At 40.0% G+C, this 22,532-nt stretch overlaps 1 long non-coding RNA gene across 1 annotated transcript in view; it reads left to right on the top strand.

The window, feature by feature from the left end:
• The first annotated feature begins 7,086 nt into the window (after positions 1 to 7,086).
• The window catches only part of LOC147916210 (uncharacterized), a 74,523-nt gene continuing 59,077 nt past the window's right edge, over positions 7,087 to 22,532 (top strand). The window contains exon 1 of the long non-coding RNA XR_015553088.1: positions 7,087 to 7,265. This is a non-coding gene — a long non-coding RNA (uncharacterized LOC147916210). The remainder of the gene's footprint in view (positions 7,266 to 22,532) is intronic.

Below are 22,532 nucleotides of genomic sequence, written 5' to 3'. Positions count from 1 at the left end.
GACATTCACTTGGAATAAACTTCGGAGGGAAAAGATGGAAAATAAGGGAGTGTAAGAAACGTGGAAGATAGAGTGAGCAAGTTCAAATAAATTGATCAGAGTCTTGGGAGGAGAAGATAGAAAGAGTAGACAATAACGCAGAAAAGATAATGGGCAAGAATTTTCTAGAATTTATGAAAGGCTCCATCTCTTCATTTTAGGAAGCCCAGTGAATCTGAAGCAGCATACATATTGTAGTGAAACTGCGGAACTCCAGAGAGAAAGAGATTGTAAAAGCAGGCAGAGAGAAGACATGCTACCTTCAAAGGAACATGATCAGACATGTAGTTAATAATGGAGTAATGGAAAGCAGTATACAACATCTTCGAAGTGTCAAAACAGAATTGTATATTCTGAAAATTCTCTTTAGGAATAAGGGGAAATTAGACAGATTGAAAAAATAAAACAGAATTTACTGCGATAGCCCTTATTAAAAGGATACAAAAAGGATGCACTTCAGAAAAAAGGAAAATGACCCCCATGAGGTGAAAGAAGGAATGGTGAACAAAAATTTAGAGAAAATATAAATAAATATTCACTGTATTAACAGTGCATTTTTAGACGTTTAGAAATCAAACTAGTCCTAAAACTGTTAACAATAATATAATTTGTGGGGGGCTAAGAAGGTGACAGGGAGTGGTAATTCTGAATTCTTTAAATTGGGGAGAAATTAAGGATGTTGTTGGGGTAAGTATATTATTTAAATTTCTTGGGAGACATATAGGATGGTAGAGTGTATAACTAATAAACTACAAAGAATAAAAGATAAAATGAGGGAAAAAATAGCCAAATCAATGTAAAGAGGGTAAGAATCAAGAAAAAGAAAGAAAAGAAAGGAAACATAAAAATGAATATTTAGAAGGCATAAAATGCCACTTAGAAGACAGAACTCACTTAGAAAATATCTTCAGGGAAGATTTACCTGAGAAGAGGACATTTGAGTTGAGATGAGACATGAATAAGGAGAAGGAGCTAGCCTGAAGAATCATATTCTGAGAGAGGTAAAGGATGGTTGAAGCTAAATTCATAGTCAGGGCAAAAGATCTGAACCACAGGAATAGAGGTTGGCAAGTTGGAGGGAGCCAGTCCATGTAGGGCCATGACAGATGGGTTGGCTTTTACTTCAAGTGCAACTGGAAACATTGACAGGTTTTAGACAGGATAGTTATATAATCTGATTTTGCTGTAAAAAGTCTTTTTGGCTGCTCTTTGGAGAATTAACTTTTAATGTATTGGATGAATGTGGATGAGGGACAAAGAAATCAGTGATATCCTTTCATTATGTTTGTATTTGTGAGAGAGACTGTATGTATCTGTAAGGTATGTGGAGCAGGCAGTGAGTAGGAGAAGAGAGGAGGGAGACAGAGAGTGACTAAGTAGATGGCTCCATTTACTGAGAAGTGGCAGAGCGGGAGAGAAACATGTTTGAGTGTTTGGGGAGCAGGGCTGGATCAAGGATGTCGTGGTGAATGCACTATGTTTGTGATGTCTCCTAGACATTGAAGTAGAGTTGTTTATTTGAGCTGGAGGTCATGGGAGATGGAAGAGTGTACATAAAAATAAGTGAGACAACAGTATAGATGTGGTGTACAAAGCCACGGAACAAAGTGAGATCATCAAGGAAGGGAGTACAGATAGGGAAGAGGTCCCAGGTCAGCCCTCTGGGACAGTAATCAGCTAGAGAAGGAGAAACCAGGAAAGGAGTCTCAGAAAGACCTGTCAGTGAGGTGAGCAGAAACCAGAGGAGTATAGGGTCGTGGGGTCAAGAGAGGAGTATCTCCAAATGGAAGGAGCCTGAACATGGTTAAAGCTACTGGAAGATACTCTACAAGGAGGGCAAAGTGTCCTTTGCCTTTGGTCATTGAAGTCCTTGACGTGAGTAGGACTCACTTGGTGGAATAGTGAAATAGTGGGTGGAATGGTAGGAAGAGAAGCTAGACTGGGTAAGGAGAGGGTGATTTGAAGTCCGTTAGTGATGAACTGGAAGGGGAATGCCGCTTGTGCGTTGTGCAAAGGCCAGTATCACAGGGACCTGGGGAAGGAGTTGCTTTTCAGATAAAACGGATTTTACGGAGTCCATAGGATCCAGACCTCTTGCCAAATTAGGAAGCCTTTGTTCCTCCTGCTGATGTGGCCAGCCATTACAAATAGACCTGGTGTTCTGTGGGCCCTGTTGCCCCGCTTTGCCATTGCTATCTGGAGAGCACTCTGGCTTGGGAGAAGGCAAAGCTGTGTCTTTGTGGCTTTTGGGAGCAGCCTGGGGACGGTAGCAATTGTTCAGTCGATGCTTACATTGTTCCTTCTGCTCCTTGCTGCTGCGAGAGGAGGATCCAGCCCATCTCAGGATATAGCTGGAGAAGAATATGGGCTCACAATTACTTGTATAAAGCAAAACTCTACTAAACTTTACGTTATAAGATGATCCATTGAAGGAAGGAAGTTTGTCTTCTCTGGAATTGAGGCTTCCATAATTAACTGTACTGATATTTGATGGTCTAGTTTCCTTAACATAACAACAGCCAACTTTAGTTGAATATATTTTGTGTATCAAGCACTATTTTAACTGCTTTATATGCATTGACTCATATAATCATTACAGCAATTCTATTATTATCCCATTTTACAGATGGAACTGAGGCACAAACAGGTTAAGGAACTTTCTCGAGTTGTGTGGATGGGATTCTAACTCGAGTCTGCTGCCAGATGTTGCACTCTGAATCATTACACGCACCGTCTCAGTTTTGAAGTGCACATTGTTTAAGAAACTCATGGGGGAAAACAATGAAGGGTCCATTAATTCCACAATGAATGGTGTTTATTTAACGGCAAGAGAACTCATGTAGTCTATGAAAATATGCAAGAATTAGCTGTTTAGAAAGGTAGGGAAAAGAGGAACGAAAACCAGTTTACTGCCATCAACATGCCCTACTCTTTAAGGGAATTATTTGAGCATCTTGTAAACACAGTACTTAAATGTTGAAGAAGTGAATGTAACATTTTCTGTGTCATTTTATAGGACCTGACATGGTGCTTGGCACACATTATTCAGAAGATACTTGTTATTTATGATGATGGAGGCTGTTTAAACCAGGGAGGGTGAACTTTTTCTGTAAAGGGCCATATAGTAAATATTTCAGGCTTTGCGGTCCATACAGTCTCTGTTGCAACTCTGTTGTAGCTTGAAAACTGTCATGGACAATATGTAAATGAATAGGCATGGCTGTGTTTCAATAAAGTTTTATATACAAAAAGAGACTGGGGCCAGATGTGAGCTACGGGTCAATGTTTGGCAACCTAGGTTTAACCTATCTTTAGCTAATATAGGTAATTACGCACACAAACACACATATATATGTATGTATGTGTATATATATGTGTGTGAATGCACAATAGATAGATGGATGATTGATAGAGAATGAAGGGTCACTGTTAGTCCCTGGAAATGTATTTTGCATGCACAGAGCTTCACCCTTTCCCTCTGTACCATTTCTTCATCTCTCCTTGCATCTGAGCTTCTCAGTCATTGAGAATATGGTGGAGGTGAGGCAGCCTGCAGCCCACAGGTGGATGTTACTGTTCCCTTCTCTTCTATGGCTTAACTTTCATTCCAGGTCCCAAATCAGAATGCACAGGTGAGAGACTCTATTTGACCCAGTTTGGGAAGTGTGTTTGTCCCTGCCCTATGCAGCGCTGGCTTGAAGGGTCTGGTCCTGAGGGTCATTCCTGTGGAAGAAGTGAAGGAGTATTAAAGAGAGGGGCACTCTGAGCAGACTTCAAGACTCAAAGACTTTCCGATGGGGCTGATGTCAACTAATCATTTGCTAAGAATGGATTATTTGTCCCATTCTGGAGACTCAAAGCTAGATAGAGCTGTGGTTTCTGTCCCCGGTGATTTGCTTTTTCACAAGTGGGAAAGATCCATTAGTGACACGAAAGAAACACTGGTTTTGAAACCAGAACATGCAAATCAAGAGGAAAAGCGCCTCCACATATTAGTATTTGATGTATTTGGCTAGTTTTCTAATTGCTTTAGAAAATCTTTAAATATGGCTTGAACTAAATAAATATCTTGTATTTCCTCTCAACCAGACACAAGAATTTTTGCCAATTTTTGCAAGATTTGTTTGAGCTAGATTTGACTACCTGTGAACCCTGGGCTGCCGAAGCAGAGCACGCGCACCCAACCACTGCACCACTGGGCTGTCCCCTGATTTTCCATTTTTTTCTGCCCTCTTCAGCACAACATTTCCCGATTATTTCCACTGGTTAAGTCCTTGACTGTGGTCAGCTGCTTGGACTGGCTGACATCTGGACTGGGAAAGGACCATCTGGGGCAGAAGTGATGGGCTTAGATCCCATGTAGGTTTAACCTCTGAGCCCACATCAGTGGGCTGGACGGAGGGAACTTCCCCCTGAAGGCCTTCAAGCTTTCTTTTGAAGTGGTGCTGCCTGAGAGTAGACTGTTCTGCCTTCCTAAAAAGGGAGGGCCTGTTCTGGATTCTTCCCAGGTTTTATCTGGGTCCAGAAGCTGTTCTGTGGAACAATCCGGAAGCCCCTTTTGCCCTTGGTATGAGCCCAACTGCTGCTGCTTTTCAGCTCTGGTGTGGCAGTGAGTGGTTTTCTGACACCTGCTGGTGTGGATGGGGGCAGAGTCCTGGAGGGACCTGGCTGTCTACCAGGGATGTGGGAGCAGTGCCTCGAGTCCTATGCCTGACCTGACACCTCACTCCAGCTGTGTGTGGCTTCTTCCAGGCTCAGCCTCTGCCTCTTTCCTGCACGACTGTCCTGGGACTCTCCAGAAGGCTCCTGTGATTAGAATATGAAATCAGTTAGATTTCATGGTCAATTTCCTCACTTAATTTAATCCTCACCACAACCCCTAAAGCCGTCATGATTGCCAGGATCGAGTACATGAGAAATCTGTGAAGAGAGATTCATTGGTGGAGTTTGAAGCCTGGTCCACGGTGACTAGGAAGCCTGTGCCAGTCAACTGCGATGGTGCCTCCCAGCGGGCATTCCAGTCTGCTCAGCTTCAGAGGAGGGAGAGCCATCTGAGCCTGGCTGCAGTCCACGCAAAGAGCAGTGAAATTAGCTGTAGGTGCCTTAGCCCACCGATTCTTCTCTCTCACCTCTGATTCTCTCATGTCCTTTCATTCTAGGAGGGTCTGCTTCCCAATTTGCAAAACAGCCAGTGGTGGAGAAGACCCTGCTCTGGGACTCAGAGGGCAGGTTGTACAGCAAGCCTGGTGTTGTTTGACATGTAATTTTGGTCACTTGACCTCTCTTGGGCTTTAGTTTTCTCTTTTGTGAGGTTAAGGGGTTGAACTAGAAAAACTTGAGAGGCTATCTCTGGGTCTAATATTTTGTAATTCTGTGAATAAAAGGCTGATAAGCTTGTGTTGTTCCTGCCTCAGCAATGCTCATCTTAACGGATATTGAAGTATTGTCTTTGAATAATAACTTTCGTGATGGCATTTGTTTAATGTTTTATAGTTTACGAAACCTTCAAATTCATCACTCCAGTGGCTACTATCACCCTTTTTCAGATATGCAATCCGAGGTTTCTAAAGGGTGAGTACTTGCCCAAGTTCCTAGAGATGTTCAGAAGTAACAGGCTTAGATTAGTTAGAAGTTCCTAGAAGGTCCAGCCTTTTAGAAACCCAGGTCAGCCTGATTTCATGTCTATGGCTTGATGATGGAATTTCAGGCATCAGCAAACAGCTGAAGTATTTTGAGAGTCAGCAGGAAACTTTCCAGAGCTCCCAGAATCCTTGGACATTGTAAGTGCCTAGTCCACTTCCCTTTGCACGTTCTGTGCAGAAAAGCAGGGGCGTGCCCAGTTTGTGAGAGCACCATGCCTTGACTACCAAGATGGCCCAGAGCACGCAGGTGGGTGACCCTTCACTGCAGAGACTTAGTGGACTGGCAACATCAGCATCCTTGAGACCAAGGTCCTCACCGGGTGTGAGACCAGCCATCCTCCCCCCAGTTTATAGTTGAGGAAAGAGAAGCTCAGAGAGGCCAGTGACTTGCTGAGAGGGCGGAGCAGAGCTCGGGGCTGCGCACGCTGCTCTTCTCCATGCCTGACCCCAGCTCTCCCACCCAGCTGACTCCTGCTTGCTTACTCCACAGTGCACTAGTTTGTACTTTCCAAAAGTTTCTCCGCGGTTAGGAAAGCCACGCAAAGAATGGTGACTATCACTTCAGTGTCACTGTTCACTTGTCCAGGAGGTGCTTGGGTGGTTTGTGAAATCTTCCCTTTTCTGGTGCCATTGAGTTTAGCTGAGCTACGTGTGGCATGAGCCCACATACATGCTGGGCTCACCCACAGATACTCATTTCCAATCCATCCTTCTCTTCTGGCACAGAACAGCCCTGCAGTCTCCCCTGTGGGGATGTTGTCTCCTCCCTGCGAGGGACACAAACAGGAGGCAGATGCACATCCCATGGCCCTTCTCCAGGTGTGACACTGCTGTGTTGACTGCAGATGAAAAATGTTCTGGGAGGCTGGGTGAGCTCTGTTCCGGGCCAGAGCTTCATCACGGTGTGGTGAGCTTTAGGCTCAGTATAATCACAATCCTACCATGAAAAATCCTTCAATGTTGCCGAGTCCATGGCCATCAGAACAGGCTTGTTGCCCTCATGAGAAGTGATTGTTGCTTTCTGGTGCAGGCATCCCAGAGGAAACTGGGATGTGGACCAGCGATTTCTCTGCACTGTGCTCCTTCTTAGATCACCCTAGACTATTTCCAGATGTTAATGTCTTGAGAGGCTTCTGTGTTTCATTTGAATCTATCAAGGGCTTTGCTTAACGTCTTTGTTAAAACATCCTAACAGCCTGCGGCCTCTCTACCCTTCTCTCTCTCTTCTCACCCCTGTAAGTTCAGCACCATTCTGCTGCGGGCTTGCGAAAGCTAGCTGCAGACAAAAAAACCATTTAGTCAGTTACCCAAGGCCAACAGCATTTATTCCCAGTGTGCTCTTCATTCTTTAGTGCCTATCCATGAATTCCTGGCCTTGATTTTTATCTCTAAGTCTTTGGTTTTTGGCGATTTATCCAGACTTCCTTCCTTAACCCTGGACTTGATCTGCGATTCTGGCTCCAGCATCCTGCTTCGCCTTCCTACTCTTCTCCAGCTTTGGTCAGTAGCTGGTGTCCTGGAAAACTACCCCTCTTCACAACACGATGATGCTGAAGGATCACTTTGCTCTTACCTACTCTATAAGTAAGCTTTTTGGGGACTGGGTTTGTAACCTAATTCTGCAGTTTGTGGGTTGGTTTTATTGCTTTCTTTCTTGTATTCTACTTTTAATGTTATAGAGTAGACTTAGGGTGGAGGGGAGGGAGCTGTGAATTTGTTTTCATTATTTAGGGGCTTGTATACCAACTTTTGTCACAAAAGCCCCAGTAAGTGTTGCAATGTGTGCTGTCTAAAACAGAGGCACCTGGAGGTCCTCCTTTGGGATCCCCACATTTAGGAGCTAGAACCTGATTAGTCAGGACTTTTTCCTGACTAATTATAAAGAAAGAAAGCCCAACTCAATACTGCATGAGGGAAGTGGGGATAGGTTGACTCACGTTACTAAGAAGTCTACAGAGAGGTTTAGCTTCAGGCATGGCTCAATCCAGGAACCCAAGATAATGCTATCTGGTCTCTCTTCCTCTTCTCACCCTGCATTTCTCTATCTCTTTGTTCTTCTTTTTCTGTGTTGTTTTCCTTCTCATTCTGCAGATGAACTCTTCCAGGTAGTAGGGGAAGATAGCTGCTTGATTCTCCAGATTTATTTCCCACAATATTCCCAATTCTGGCAAAAAAATAAATGATATCTCTGACTGGCCCTGCCTGGGTTACATTTATATACCTGGAATTATCACTGTGTTCGAGAAAGTGGAGTGTTATAACTTATCCACACCTGGGTCACTAGGCCACTTCTGTGATCGTGGGGTTGGGACTTATAACCCAAAGAAACAGCATGCCAGGACACCCACCAGAAATAACAGGCACAATCTCTCAACTGTAGCCATGCAAGACATCTCAGCCTGTGGTGGAACGTGGAGAAAAGTTGCTCCTCACCCAGTCTTTCTGCTTCCCTGGGGCCTTTTCAGTCATTTCTTCTGTTATTAAAAGGGTGAGTTCATAGGTGATTGTATTCACACATGCTCTTAGTCTCTGCAGCCCCTGGTGTTCCAGAGGGAGGAATTCTCTCTCCCTAGCCCCTGGGGATCCTCACTGGCCATGCTAGCCCCTTGGCTGCAGCCAAAGAGGGGACTGTGGGCAACTTGATCCTAACATTATTGGTCACATTTCCTAGGACACTTATATCATCTGTAAACATCATTAGCACCTTCATTCAGAGGGAAAACTGGATACATGATTTTCTTTAATATAGGATATAAGCAGGCTTAGCATCTGTGATTTACAAAAACTCCTTTGTGTTTAAGGAGTTTACAGTCATACACATCAGCAACTCCAAAGGAAAGCAAAAACAGTAGGGTAGTGGGTCCAAGCAGAAAAACACCAGCACATTTGCAGAGTGCCAGGAAACCATTTTCATCTGAATCTCAAGACTGTTTCACAGATGGTCTGTTAGCCTGATGCATTCATTAGAGGTGTGATTTTCCGCAAGGGCCCCCAACACGCTGTGCCATTGCTTAAGTGTGTTCTTCCCAACCCCTTGAAAGAAAACATAAAGATCCTCAAAAACAACCTGCCACAGAGCTAGCTCTGGTTTTGCTTGTGTAAGTGTCCACACAAAAAGATACATCTTTTTGCTAAGAATAAGATACTCCTTGCTTTACATTAAACCATGTATAGATTATTTATTACCTCTGTTAAAAAGCCAATTTACTTCCCAGTGTTGATAATTGAATTCGAAGCCCCGCCATGTGTCACCAGCACATGTCTTCAAGGAGAAACAAGAGACAGCATGCAACCTGATGCTCCACCGCCCCTGCAGAGAACAGGCACACTCACAACTCAGATTTTATGCAGCTCTCATTTCAATTAGCAAAATATGTCTATTTCTTTCTTTCTTGTATGTTGATCTCTCACTGATAAACAATCTTGTTGCACTCATCAATGAGGAGAATATATCTTGTAGAAGCACCAATTTGCATTAATTGTCATCCAGAAACCTGAATTACAGAATAAATAATATGGATGGAGTAAGCACAGTGAGCTGGAGGCCTGCTAGTTGAAAGTTTCTTTTATGGGGTGTGTGTGTGTGTGTGTGTGTTTGTGTATATATATAGTATTATTTCCAGCAAGACATCAACGTGGCTAAGGCGGCTGTCAGCAGCTGTAAACCATATAGTGGTTTGCTATTTGTCTTTGCTACAAGGAAAACAAAAAGGCTCCCCTGCCATCGCATTGGGAGGGCCCATCCTAGCGACTTGTTCATATGTTAAAAAAGGCATTAACGTAATTTCAATTTTTGATGGACAGTTGCTTGGTAGAAGGTCCCTTTTTGTCTTTCTGACTGTCTCATTTCCAGTGACTTGTAACTAAAATATTAAACAGGGGAAGCCAAATTTCACCTTTGCTTGCTTGTGTTATTTTTGAAAGAAAGAGATAAGGAAGATTAGCAGGTGCCGTAATGATGATTAAATTGGAAGTTCTTTGAATCTGGACACACCTCTTGATATCTTACCTGGAAATTACGTTCTTGGTGATCTAAGCCCAGCCAAGTTAGGCTTCCCATCCTCAGGGCAAGTATTTAGAGGACAAGTGATGAATCTTCCAGAAAGTCTCGAGACTAGTCGATTAATCTCAGAATTAACGAGAAACTGTTAGAAGTTTGAAAAACATTGGTTTTGCACATCAGGTGGGCTGACATGGCGCAGGAAGTACCCTCCTCACTTGTTGGCCCTGTGCTTATGGCGGTAAACTATAGGAGGTAAGGCTGCAGGTGTGGTGGGACACAGGTGGTTCCTGTCTCAGGGATGCTGCCCCCCAGCTGTGAGAGTTTGCGCAAGTAATCTTACCTCTCTGACTTCGTGTTCCTCATCTGGACAGATTAGGCTAATGATAATTTATCATCTTGGCTCACAGAGATTGCAGAAGACCTAAGGAAATGATGGTATTAGAGTGATTTGGAAGGTAAAAGAGGGTTGGAAAAGTATAACTCACAGGCTAATGAAAATCACGCACTTTGGAGTAAAGCTTTCAGATATAAGAGCCATGGCAAATGCCTACCCTGCTTCCCCACATATCTGAGCTCCTGAGCATCTTCCCCGTCCATAAAATATGTCCTAGCTTCTTGCATCCCATTCTGTTTTCCAGCATTGTCTATGGAAAGAAAGTTGAATCCGTCTTGGGAGACTGTGTCTCTTTCTAGTTACTCAACTACAAAATGGAGGCAGTAATAACTTCCTCCCTGCTATTGTAAAGACCAAGTGAGATCAGGTGTGCCAAGTGCCCGGCACATGATAGGCACCGGATAGATGCTGTGTAGGTTAGTAGGCACTAAGCAGAACAAAACATGAACATATCGGTACCGTGGACCAGGAAACCGCTTTCATTATTTCAGCTGTGTTTCCTCACTGCTCCATTTTGCATCCTCCCTCCAGAACTCCCTCCTTCCTGAGCAGCTGAAGAGGCCACCTGGAGCGTCTCTGTGGGGATCAGTCTTTTTCTGACCCAGCCTCCCTGTCCCCTGAGGGACTTCCTTGGGTAATCGGTTGTCAATTTCCAGTTAGTGGAGGTCAGGGTATTATCCAGCAGGCTCACCCAGGGCTTCCTGTTCGACAGGTTGTGATTACCAAGGCCACTTAAGCTTAAAAAAGGCTGGGGAGTGAGAAGGGGCCTTTTGCTCTCCCCTCCTTGGAGGGATGGTCGTGCCAGCCAGAACCCTGGGCTAAGGGTTCTGCCAGCATCTGTGTGTGGGAGAACATTTTTAGGGCTGTGTTCTCCCCTGGGAACAGCTTTTGGACCAGCAGCCAAGTCCTGGAGTGAGTACTAGGATCTCAGAGACGGCACTGGCCCTTAGAGATCCAGAGTCCTTGTCGGAGGGTGTGGGGTAAATGTGTGTGCCTATGTGTGCGAATGTGAGTTTGGTGTGTTGCATATGTGAGTATGTGTGTTGTGTACATGTTTGCATATTGAGAAGGGCTGTCAGAGCTTCCTGGCTCTGGAGGACTTGCCAGGATACCTGAGTTGCTCTCTGTCTCATTTCTTGGATCACATTCACTTGTAAAACTGAAGAGAACCAAATCAGTGGCCTGGAAGACCAGGGAGTATTTCTAATCTCAGAGAAAAAATACAAATGACCTGGAAATCATGAGGGAGAAACTGAGAGACCCAGAGGGCAGATCCAGGAGGTCTAACATATGGATAGTAAGAGATCCAGAAGGAGAAGAAGGAACAGATGGGAAGAGGCAATTGTTAAACAAATATTAGAAGAAATTCATCTGAAGAAAAACTGTTCACTGATTAAAAAGGCTGGGTTCTAAGCAAGATGGATATCTTTTCTGGCAAATTTCTGAAGTCCAAGGATAAAAGGAAACTCACATACATTTAGACTGCAAGAACAACTTATTAACAAAAGAAAATGAGTTTTTTCTTATCTGCAACAGTGGAAGCTAGAAGACACTGGAAGAACTTCAGAGATCACTGAAGAAATTAGACCAAAACCCAAGAACCCGCCATTCAGTTCTGACACCACTCTCCTGTCAGGCCAGAAGAAAGAGGTTTGTAGAGGCTGAAGGATTCAAAGAAGAAATAAAACAGAAGTTACCACCTATCTAGAAATCAGTAAATAAAGAGAATGCCCACCAGGAGTCACAGATAATATTAATCTAATATTATGTGCAGATATAAACTTATAGCCTCAGATGTCTTCATTATTGAAGAAAGACTGATAATTAAAGAACCAAGAACTCGTATTAAAAGTGAAAGCAAAATAGAGAAAAAGTAAACAGAGGGAATTGCTTTTGGAAAAAAATAAATTAAATTAAACATAAAAAACAATGGTAAAAAGAACAAATAAAATCTGTTTTTGCTTGTTCTTAAAGACCCACAAAATAGATGACCCTCACAAGATCAATTAAGGGAAAAAAGATTAGGAATAAGAAAAAACAAAACAAAACTACAAACATAGAAGAACAAAATTATGAGAAATATTTTGTGTAACTCTGGCAAAAAAAGAGGAAATGGATAATTTCCTAGAAAATTATAGAGCATCAAAAATTCAAAAAGAGAGAAAATGTGAATAAATGCAGTTACCAATGAAGAGGTTGGAAAAATGACTAGCAGGATACCATTAAACAGAGACTATATGAAGAGATATTTTACCTAACCTTTAAATCACGTACAATTCCAGTGCTATTTATACTATACAACAGTTATTCTCAAAATGTAGCCCCCAGACCAGTAGAAATGCAAATTCTTGGGCCCTACCCTAGACCTACTCAATCAAAAACCCTGGAGATAGGACCCAGCAACCTGTGGTTTAACAAGCCCTCCAGTGATTCTGACACGTGCTTAAGTCCGAGAACCACCGCTGTCCCAGGCCATAGAAACAGTGTGAAAGCTCCCTGGGGCAGGTGCATTGTTTTGTTATTCTCTCTCTCTCATCTCTCTATCAATCATCTATATTTATCTATCATCTATCTATCTATCCTTCATCTATCTATCTATCTATCTATCTATCTATCTATCTATCTATCTATCATCTATCATCTTTTCATTTTAGGTACACAGATTGTGCAAATTCCTAAATGGCTAAAAAAAAATTTTCAGATTTAAAGGTGAATGGATGTTGAATTTTATCAAGTGCTTTTCCCGAATTGGTTGAGATGCTCATATGATTTGTTTGTTGTTTTTTTTTTGAGGAAGATCAGCCCTGAGCTAACATCCATGCCAATCCTCCTCTTTTTGCTGAGGAAGACTGGCCCTAGGGCTAACATCCATGCCCATCTTCCTCCACTTTACATCAGATGCCGCCACAGCATGGCTTGACAAGCGGTGCGACAGTGCGCGTCCGGATCCGAACCCAGGCCGCCAGCAGCGGAGCCCGCACACTTAACCACTAAGCCCTGAGGCCGGCCCCTCATATGATTTTTTTCTTTTTTATTCTGATAATATGATTTATTTTTACATTTAAAAAATGTTTTATTCTTGCCTTAAAGCTTGTTTAACCATGATGTATTATACTTTTTAAATATTGTTCGGTTAAGTTTGCTGATATTTTGTTTAGGATTTTTGCACTAAGTTCATGAATAATATTGATCTCTAAATTTGTTTTTAAAAATATCTTGGTAAGATTTTTGTAACAGGGTTATGCAAGAATCATAAAGAGGAATTGGGGAGTGTTCCCCTCTTTCTCTTTTCTCTCAAGGAGTTTATGGAATACTGGTTTTATTTCTTCCTTATTTAGTAGAATTTGCCAGTGAAACTACTGCGTCTGAAGTTCTCTTTGTAAAAAGATTTTAATTAGAGATTTAATTTCTTAAACAATCATTTGTATTTTCATATTTTTGCCTCAGATCTTCTATTTCTTCTTGTGTCAGTTTTGTTAAATTGTGTCTTAAGTAATTTGTCCATTTCATCTAAGTTGTCAAATTAGTTATCATAAAGTTGTTTAAAACACTTTTCTATCAATCATTTAAACATATTATTGAGATACAAGTCACTTATCATAAAATTCACCTTTTTAAAGTGTAGAATTCATTAGTTTTTACTATGTTCACAGAGTTGTGCAACCATCACCACAATCTAAGCAAATAAAATTTTCACCACCCCAAACAGAAACCCTGTATTCATAAGCAGTCACTTCTCTTTCTTCTTCTCCCAAGCCTAGGCAATCACTAATCAAATTTCAGTGTCCATGGAGTTGTCAATTTTGAACATTTCATATAAATGAAATCATAAAATATGTGATCATTTGTGATTAATTCTTTCACTTAGCATAATGTTTTCAAGATCCATCCATGTCATGGCACGTGTCAGTACTTCTTTGTATTGCTGAATAATAATTCATTGTGTGACTATACATCATATTGTTTGTTTATTTATAATTTGATGGACACCTGAGTTGTTTCCATTTTTTGGCTATTATGAATGATGCTGCTATGAATATTTTGGTACAAGTTAGTTTTTTGGGCATATGCTTTCATTCATCTTGAATATATAACATGGTATAGGTTTGCTGGGTAATATGGTAACACTATTGACATGTTTACATGTAGCTATTGGCTATTTGCACATATTCTTTGGAGTAATGTCTATTGACTTCCAATATCCATTTAAAAAATTAATTCAATTTGTATTTTTCTATTTGAGTTGAAAGGTAATTAGATACAATTCCTTTCTCAGACGTAGAATTTGTAAATGTATTTTCCCATTCTGTGGGTTGTTTCTCTTCACTTTCTTGGTGATATTATATTCAGCACAAAAGTTTTTGATTTTAGTGTACTCAAGTTTATACAGTTTTTTCTTTTGTTGCTTGTGCTTTTGGGATCACGTTTAAAAAAAATTGCCTGAACCAAGATGATGAAGATTTACTCCTAAATTTTCTCCTTAGCATTTATAATTTTAGCTCATACATTTAGCTCTGTCTTATATTTTAAGTTAATTTTTGTGTATGGTGCAAGCAATGGGTCCAAAATCATTCCTTTGCAAGTGAAAATCCATTTGTCCCATCACCATTTGTTGAAAAGACTATTCTTTCCTCCATTGACTTGTCTTATTTCCTTTGCCAAAATTCAGTTGATCAATGAATTTATTTCTAGACTCTCAATTCTATTCCATTGATTTATATATCTTCCTTATGCTGGGACCACATTATACCACACTGGCTTGATTACTATAGCTTTGTAGTAAGTTTGAAGTCAGAAAGTATGAATCTTCCAACTTTGTTCATCCTATTCAATATTGTTGGCTGTTTTTGGTCCCTTGTATTTCCATATGAATTTTAGGACCAGATTGCCAGTGTAGGCAAAAAAGCAAGATGAGTTTCTGATAGGGATTTCATTTAATTTGTACATCAATTTGGGGAGTATTGCCATATTAACAATATTAATCATTTTAATCCATGAACATGGGATGCCTTTCCACTTATGTAGATCTTCTTTACTTTCTTTCAAAAATGCTTTGTAGTTTTCAGTGTGCAAGTCTTATATGTATTTTGTAAAATTTATTCCTAAGTATTTTATTCTTTTTTATGCTATTGCAAATGGAATTTTTTCTTAATTCCATTTTGGATTATTTTTGTTAATGTATAGAAATACAACTGATTTTTGTATATTATCTTGTATGCTACAACATTGCTAAACTCAATTATTAGTTTTTAATGGATTCCTTAGGATATTCTATAAACAAGATCATGTGGATGACGTTTGCTTCTTTGTCTCACCTAATTGTCCTAACTACAACACCCAGGGCAATGGTGAATAGAAGTAGTGAGAGTAGACACCCTTGTTTTTTTCCTAATCTTACAAAGAAAGCATTTAGTCTTTCACCATTAAGTATGATGCTAGCTATGGGGTTTTTTACATGCCCTTTATCAGGTCAAAGAAGTTCCCTTCTGTTTCTAGTTTTTGAGTGTTTTTTTTTAATCATAAAGACTTGGATTTTGGCAAATGTTCTTCTTTTCTATTGACATAATCATATCATTTCTGTCTTTTGTACTTTTTTTTTTGGTGGGGAAGATTGGCCCTAAGCTAACATCTGTTGCCAATCTTCCCCTTTTTGCTGAGGAAGTTAGCCCTGAGCTAATATCTGTGCCAGTCTTCCTCTATTTTATATGTGGGATGCTGCCACAGCATGGCTTAATGAGCGGTGTGTAGGTCTGCACCCATGGATCTGAACCAGTGAAACCTGGGCTGCTGAAGTGGAGCGCACGAACTTAACCACTATGCCACTAGGCCGGACCCTGTCTTCTATACTTTTAATTGATTAATTTTCTTATGCTAATCCCACTTGCTCATGGTGTATAATCCTCTATACATGTTGCTAGCTTTCATTTGCTAGTATTTTGTAGAGGATTTTTGTGTCTATATTCGTAAGGGACATTGGTCTGTAGTTTCTTTTTCTTGTGATGTCTTTGGTTTTAATATTACGGTAACAGTGGCTTCATAGAATGCGTTGGGAGGTATTCCTTTACCTTCTTTTTTTTTAGAGGAGTTTGTGAAGGATTGATATGAATTCTTCACTAAATGGTTAGTAAAAACTACCATTAAGACCATCTGGAACTTGATTTTTTTGTGTGGGAAATTGTTAAATTACTAATTAAATCTCTTACTGGTTACAGGTCTACTCAGATTTTCATTTCTTCTAGAGTCGGTTTTGACAGTTTGTGTCTCTCTATTTCATATAAATTATCAAAATTATTACTTTGTGGTTGCGCACTCTATTCCCTTATTTCTGTAAGGTCAGTAGTTATGTACTGTTATTTCTGATTTTGGTAGTTTAGTTTCCTGTCTTTTTTTCTTACTCATGTAGCCAAATGTTTGTCAATTTTGTTGATCTTTAAAAAAAAAACAGCTTTTGGTTTTATAGTTTTCCCTATTATTTTGCTATTCTCTATTTTATTTATTTCCACCATACTCTTTATTATTTTCTTTGATCTGCTTGTTTTGGGCTTATATTGCTGTTCTTTTCAAGTTTCTCAGGATGGAAGTTTAAGTTATTGATTTGAGATCTTTCTTCCTTTTTAATAAAGGTATTTACAATTATGATTTGCATCTTGGCATTGCTTTGGCTGCATCCCATCCTATAAGTGTTAGTATGTTGTGTGTTTTTTTTAATTTATCTCAAAGTATTTTCTAATTTTCACTGTGAATTTTCTTTGACTCATGGATTATTTTGAAGTGTTTTGATTAATTTTCACGTTTGAATTTCATAAATTTCTTTTTCTTGTTTTCTAATTTTATGCTTTTGTGGTTGGAGATTATACTTTGTTTGATTTTAGTCCTTTTTCATTTATTGAGACTTGCTTTATGACCTACCACATGGTCGGTCCTGGGGCATGTAGTTTCTGACATCTCTGCTCAGATTTATTACTTTTATTTTCATTCTCTTTTAGTCTGGTTACCCAGGGGCTGCCTCTCAGTCAGCCTTGGTCAGTGGTTGTGCTTAAGCCCCCTTGGCAGATAGATATTTACCTTTTATCATTGGATGTGTGCATGACTGGAGATTGTTATCCCACTTCCTGGAGTTTACAGTTTTGCTCCGTATTCCTCAGGACCAACAGCTTGCATTTTCCCTCTCTGATCTCTTCTAACAGCGTGCAGCCTTGTGCATGCACACAGTATCTTCCAGACTACCAGCTTTGTGTGTGATTTTACTTTTAAGCTTGGCTTCTCAGGCATTGCCCTTGGGTCAGATAGATTGCAGTCTAGTACTTACACATAGGACTCCTCAGTAGCAAGGTTGACTATGATCCCAGAAGAGCTCTTCCTGGCTTTCTCTTTTCCTGTTTCTTTCGTTAAACTTCTGGTTGCTCTACATTTTGCTTACTGACACTAGTATCATGGAGCTATGTGTTCCCCACTCTCTTAACTGCTTTTTATCCAGATCTCCATTTGTAAAATAACATCCTTAGGCATTTTAAATGCTCTACTTTGAATAAAGTATGTCCCCTCAGGCACAGCTGGGGAGTTCTTTGTCAGTATGACCTCTCTCTCTTCTTGAGTAACCTACACAGAGGAACTGCCCACTTCTCCCAGAGTGACACCACTGTTCTAAGAGGGCACGCTAGTGGGTGGATAATAACCCTGGACATTTTGGCTCATAACTCCTGATGTGGAACCTCTGTCCTATGAGCAGTGACCTTGGCTGAGGGTGACTGTAACAAGGATCCAGGATTCTTGGCCTCCTACATCTGAAGTAGAGCTTCTGCCTTGTAATTAGAGACTGGTTGAAGAAGAGACACCCAAATTGTCTGCCCTTTCCATCACAATGGTAAAGGCAGGCCATCGGGATGTCTCATCTCCTCTAGTTCTGTATGGCAAAAATTCTATTTGGGCAGGCTCAGTGGAGAAGACCAGCAAACTCTTTGCTAAGAGTTTTTAAGACTTATAAAATCTATCGAAGTCTGTAGAGACTCAAATGAGTGAGTAAATGGAGAAACATTCATTCAAGAAAATCTACTAAAATATACTAAATGTCAATAAGAACAGCAAGAGTCTGTGACGTTTGAAGCACACATGCTCCCTCCCTAACCTCAGGCTCAGTGTTATAGGAACTACTCCACATGGAAACTTTCCTCCCATTTCCCAGTGTAGGACAATAAGTGATAGTTTTTTTTTAAAAAACATTTTTCTCCAGTTAAATGGCTGTTTTATCGGGAAGAGAGTCCTCCCTACCTCTCACTCCACCACTCCAGAAGTCCCTCTCTCTTCTATTATCCTTTTAATTCCTATAGACTCTGTAGTGATGTCACCATTTTCATTTTTCATGTCAATAATTTGGTTAATAGTATTTTTTATTTTTTCTCTATATCTACTGTGTGTGTGCATGCATGTGTGTGTTTGCTTGTTTTATCAGCTCTTGAGAGAGATGGGTAAAATTGTCCAACTGTGATTGTGGATTTCTATATTTTCCCTCATTGGTTATGTCAGATTTGCTTCATGCATTTGAGGCTATGTTATTAGTAACACACAGATTTAGAAATGTCATCTCTTTCAGATAAATTGACCCTTTTATCACTATAATATGACCTTATTTACCTCTCAAATTACCCTTACCTTGAAGTGTACTTCATCTGATGCAAATGTGGCAATGCCAGCTTTCTTATGGCTGATATTTGCATATTGCATATTTTTCCGATGATTTACTCTACATTACCTTCACTATTTCATTTAAACTGTGTATTTGTAAGCAACATATAATTAGGTCTTGATTGCCTATCCCATTTGACAATATATGTCTTTTAATTGGGTTGTCTAGCTCATTTAGATTTAATGTAGTTACTGATATGGTAATGTTCAAGTATAAAATCTTGTAATTTGTGTTTTATTTGTTCTTCTGTTTCTTGTTACTTTGTTCCTTCTCTCCTGCTTTTTAACATTAAGTAATTTTATTATATAATTTATATTTTGTATGATTTATTCAGTGATACCTTTTAACTTTTTTAGTGGTTGTTGAGATATGCATCTTTAACTTATAATTTACTTGAATTAGTATTTTTTCAGAACCTAGGAACAGTATAATTTCATTTATACTCTCACACCATCTGTGCTATTGTTGTCATATATTTTGATTATACATATGTTATCAACTGCAGAGTACATTGTTTTTTTGTTTGTCTTAACAGCAATAATCTTTAATAAACGTAAAAAAATAGCTCTTACATTTATGTGTGTGTGTGTGCGTCTTTTTCTGGTGCTCATCATTTCTTCCTGCAGAATCATGCTTCTGGCTGGTATTATTTTTGCTCAACTTGAAGAGCTTTCTTTCAGGGCAAGCTTTGCTGACAAACAAATTTTCTTAGCTTTTGCTTGTATAAAAATATCTTTATTACCATGACATGTTTGAAGATTATTTTTGCTGGATATAGAATTTTAATTTGGAAGATTTTATTTTTCTTTCAACACTTTAAAGATGCCATTTCATTGTGTGGCTTCCATCTTTCTGTTGTCAATACAGTTATAATGCTTATTGTTATTCCATTTAGTATAACGTATCTTTTTGGAGGGAGGAGTGCTGCTTTTAATTTTTCTCTTTATTTTTTAAGTTTAGCAGTTTGACTATAATGTGTCTGTGTGTTTTTCTTATTATTATCTGACTTGAATCAGCTAGTTTGATGTCTTTCGTCTATTTTGCAGAATTCTTAGCTATTATCTCCTCAAATGTCCCTTCTCTTTTTTTCTCCATCCAACATGTCTCTTTTACTCTACTTTATTTTCTTTTTTTGGCCTCAGTTTTGAAAGTTTCTATTGCATTGTCTTCTAGCTCACTGATCCTTTTTGCTAAACTCAGGGAATAATATATTAATTTCGTATCAGTTCTGGAATGTCTAATTTTTTAGAATTCTATTTTTATATTAAAATTCTCCATTTTAATTAATTATTTTTATCTTTCCTTCTAATTTCTTTACCATAACTATAGCATTTATTTTAAAGTCCTTGTCTGCTAATTCCAATATCTGGGTCATCTCTGAGTCAGCATTTATTGACTATTCTTTGCCTTGATTATGGATCACATTTTTTTCTGTTTATTTGCATTTATAGTCATTTTTAATTCTTTGCATTTCCAGTTATTTTCAATTATGCATTAGGTTTAAAAAACTCTAGAGACAAGGATATTAGTAAGATGGTGGAATAGGAGGCTGCAGACTCTCCCTCCAGCCACAGATGCAATGAATAAATGGCTACATATGAATCAATCCCCTCTGAGAGAAACCCAGAAACTCACTGAGAGACTCTTGCATACCAGGCAACCGAGGAAATACTCACATTGAAACAAGTAGGAAAAACTGAGATACATGAACCCAACCCCCAGCACAGTGCCATACAATTGGGAGGGAACGCCCAACTCCCAGCTTCTCCCTGAGGAGTGAAAGGTTTGGACCACATATTTATCACCTCAACTTTTATGACTGCTACCCGAGGGACTGGCCTCTATTTTGCCCATCTCTGGGAGTTGCCAGGGCTCAGCATTTGCCAGTACTCTGGGGCCACAGACAACAAAGAGGTGGTTTTAAATGAATGTATGAGCAATTCCCATGGCTCTTCCTCCTAGCTCTGTGCAGAGTGAGCAGGCAATTGAGTCTAATTCCCAGCTTCTCCCTGGAAACCTGGAAAGGATTAGACTGCAAATCAAAAGCCCTGACTTTTCCAGCTGCTGTACAAGGGTATGGCTTCTAAGAGGCCTGCATTTGCAAGTTGACAGGGTCCTCTGGGAACCTGGATGGGTGGATGGGTATTTCTTGTGGCATCTCTCCAAGCTCACTCCAGTGATAAAACCAAGCCTCCAGTTTCTCCCTGGAAGGACTTGGACCACACATCTAGTGCCACAACTTTTATGGCTACCAACTGAGGGACTGGCTCCTAACACAGCTAGCTCTGGGAACTGACAGAGCATGGCATTTGCTAGTCCCCTGTGACCACAGAAAACAAAGAGGCAGTTGTAAATGGGCATGTAAGTACTTCCCATGGCTCTATCCCCTAGCTCAGCACAGAGCGAGCAGAAAACAAAGTCTAGCTCCTAACTTCTTCCTGGAAGTGGTTAGACTGCACATCTAATGCTCTGATATTTGTAGCTGTTTTCTTCATATCTAGCTGTTAAGTCGCTTGCATTTGGGAGCTGATGGGGTTCCCTGGGAGCTTGAACAAATGTGTAATCACTTCTTGAAGCTCCTCCTCCCAGCTTTCTCCAATGATAAAACCAAGCCTCCAGCTTCTACTTGGAAGGAGTTGGACTATACACCTAGTGGCCTGACTTTTCCAGTTGTCCAAGGGCCTGTCTTTTAACCCACCTTTCTGTGGTCTGAGAAAGAGTTGAGCTGACTGGTCTCAGAATTTGCTAGGCCTCTGGGGGTGACAGAGAGTAAAGCAACAAGTTTGAAAGAAAGTGTGGTCTGAAAGAGTATATGCTGTAGCTCCTCTACTTGGGTCAGTGCAGAGTGAGTGGGTGATAAACTCCGGTTTCCAGCTTCTCCCTGAGGATAGGGAATTGGATTATACATCTACTGTCCCAACTTTGCTGGCTGCTATGTGAGGAGCTGGCTTCTATCTTGCCTGTCCCGAGGCACTGATAGGACTTGGGATACTATAGTGTCCCAGAAGCCATTAAGAACAAAGACAGTAGTTTGCATAAGCACAAAGGTTTGAGAGGCACTCAGAATCTCTGGTCAAGTTGGTTGGTGGGGTTCATTTCCTGTACAAGGCCAGTCTGTGAAGACTGGGAGAGGTAGCTGTTTTATCCAGTGTGCAGAAACCAACACAGAAAGTCAAGGAAAATGAAGAAATAAGAAAACATGTTCCAAATAAAAGAACAAAATAAAACTCCAGAAACCAACATAAATGAAATGGAGGTATATGATTTACTCAACAGAGAATTCAAAATAATGGTCATAAAGATAGTCATCAAAATCAGGAGAGCAATGCATGAAAAAATTGAGAATTTCAACAAATACAAAATATTAAAAAAAAGATACCAAATAAAAATTGTAGAACAGAAGAATACAATAACTAAACTGAAAAATTCAATAGAGGGATTCAGCAGCAGACTAGATCAGTCATAAGAAAGAATCAGCAAACTCAAAGACAGATCATTGGAAATCATCCAGTCAAAGGAGGAAAAAAAGAATGAAAAAGAGTGAAGATACCCTAAGGTAGTTATGGAGTATCATCAAGCAAACGAATATACATTTTATGGGAGCCCCAGAAGGAGAAGAGAGAGACAAAAGGGAAGAAAGCTCATTCAAGGAAATAATAGATGAAACCCTCCAAACCCACATAAAGAAATAGACATTTATATCCAAGTAACCCAATGGAAACCAAATAAGATGAGTCTAAAGAGACCCATACAAACACACAATAAAATCAA

This window comes from Ceratotherium simum, chromosome 9, assembly GCF_057802395.1.
Source record: "Ceratotherium simum simum isolate JZ-2026a chromosome 9, ASM5780239v1, whole genome shotgun sequence".
Lineage (NCBI taxonomy): Eukaryota > Metazoa > Chordata > Mammalia > Perissodactyla > Rhinocerotidae > Ceratotherium > Ceratotherium simum.
The sequence above is the reverse complement of the archived record's forward strand: the minus strand, read 5'-3'. Positions and strand labels throughout refer to the sequence as shown.